Source organism: Mesoplodon densirostris, chromosome 5 (assembly GCF_025265405.1).
Source record: "Mesoplodon densirostris isolate mMesDen1 chromosome 5, mMesDen1 primary haplotype, whole genome shotgun sequence".
Classification (NCBI taxonomy): domain Eukaryota; kingdom Metazoa; phylum Chordata; class Mammalia; order Artiodactyla; family Ziphiidae; genus Mesoplodon; species Mesoplodon densirostris.
Window position 1 is genome coordinate 87,317,527 of NC_082665.1, and position 1,729 is coordinate 87,319,255.

The 1,729-nt window shown below is 46.3% G+C and overlaps 1 pseudogene; it reads right to left on the reverse strand.

The window, feature by feature from the left end:
• Window positions 1-240: 240 nt before the first annotated feature.
• On the reverse strand, window positions 241-1,181 carry LOC132490483 (etoposide-induced protein 2.4 homolog; annotated as a pseudogene).
• Window positions 1,182-1,729: the final 548 nt, after the last annotated feature.

A 1,729-nucleotide genomic window follows, 5' to 3' on the forward strand; every position in this document is an offset into this window, starting at 1 on the left:
GATCCTTTCAGATTCACCAGTGTTAAAAATCAACCTACTGGTGTCAGAAAGGTTCTGCCTTAGGTACACCAGACAAAAATCCCAATTCCTCAGAAAGAAGGGAATATGCAAAGGACCCTTGGCATGGTGGGTCCTGCCTTCCATAGTGGGGGAGTTGAACAAGGAAAACAGCTGCCAAAGGGTCCTCCCAACCCCATCCATCCCCTCTGGATGGCCGACACCGTGACTGTGCAGCAGCCTTCAGCTTGGCAATAGACTAATACCTTGGGGGAACTTCTCTGCAGAGGTTGAGCTACTCAGGGCAGACTGCAGGTACACTGTTTTGTGGATGATTCCATTGCTTGCAGGTACACTGTTTTGTGGATGATTCCGTTGCTTAAGAAAACCACCCAGGAAAAGGAAGTGCAGTTGGAAAAGGTAGGCTTTGCCAGGGGTCTTGGCTTCATTAGTGCTGATAATAAACGAGGGGAAGAGGACAGAGAAAAGGCAGCCAATGATAATGTAGGAGGCATGGCATCTGCTGCGAAGTCCAGTATAGTGAGTAGAAAAGCAATATATGCAGGAGACTAACCAGTTGACCAACAAGATGCGTGGGAAAGACTCACAAGCATCCCCTGTATAAACAGAGCCTGCAGCAAAAGGTTGAAGAGCATGTCAGCAATTATTTTGCTGACACCAGGGAATGGGTGAGGTTTCATCCCTGATACCTCAAATTCCAGATCAGCTATATCTGAAACCAAATCGCATTCACAATTTTGCTGAGCACCAACAGGGGGAGCACTGAAAATTGATGGGAGGAAAATTCCAGCCAGAACCAAACACCTCTATGTAGAGATGGATCACTGATAGTTTGGGCCGTTACTGACTGAAGCAAAGGAATAAACACTTGATGAAAGCAGGAGGAGGCTGAACCAGAGAACTCTGCCATTTCATGCGCAGCACTGGAAAATTTCACTGACAATAGGTGGCTCAATCTTGCTTCCTCTCTATGCTCTGAGCCAGGACACTACTAGCCCTCTTAAACGCTGTTTCTCTCCCTTTTCCTGAATGTGAGCATCTAGCTTTGAGATGGTACAACTTCCAGAGATGGAGTTTTTAATTTCCCTGGCAAGGTCCTGCAGAAAGGTTTTGACACTGTCAGCCATCTCTTCCCCACTCAAACTAACAACACCACAGAGGAGAGCGAAGCGTCCCGCAATCCTTCACCACGAAGGATCAGCAGCTTTGCTGCTGCGACTGTGGCTCCAGCCTGGCCTCTTGTTTACCGCCAGCCGGCCAGGCTCCTCCAAGCCCCTCCGCCCACGGCCTGCGGCTCCCACAGGAGATGCTCCCAGGGCAGCCCCAGAGTGCGTAGGGGCTGTGGGGGTGGGGCGTCAGCTGGGAAGTCCCGTTGTTTTTAATGGAAACCATTTTCACTAGAGAGAACTTCTGGCTGATAAACGGTGCTTATTACGACTTTAATATTTTACAGATATTGTCTTAAAAAGTAAAGAAATGGACTTATTTCTTCAAGGAAAAGAAATGATACTTTTGTTGTGAATGGTAACATCTGAGTTTTCCACCAAATATTAGAATTTTGGAACACAATCTAGCACTGAAACCTTCACAGCTTGCCAGTAAAGTTTTTGTTGATAAACCTGGTGGTAAAATGGACTTATTTCTTCAAGGAAAACAAATGATACTTTTGTTGTGAATGGTAACATTTGAACTTTCAACCAAATATTAGAAT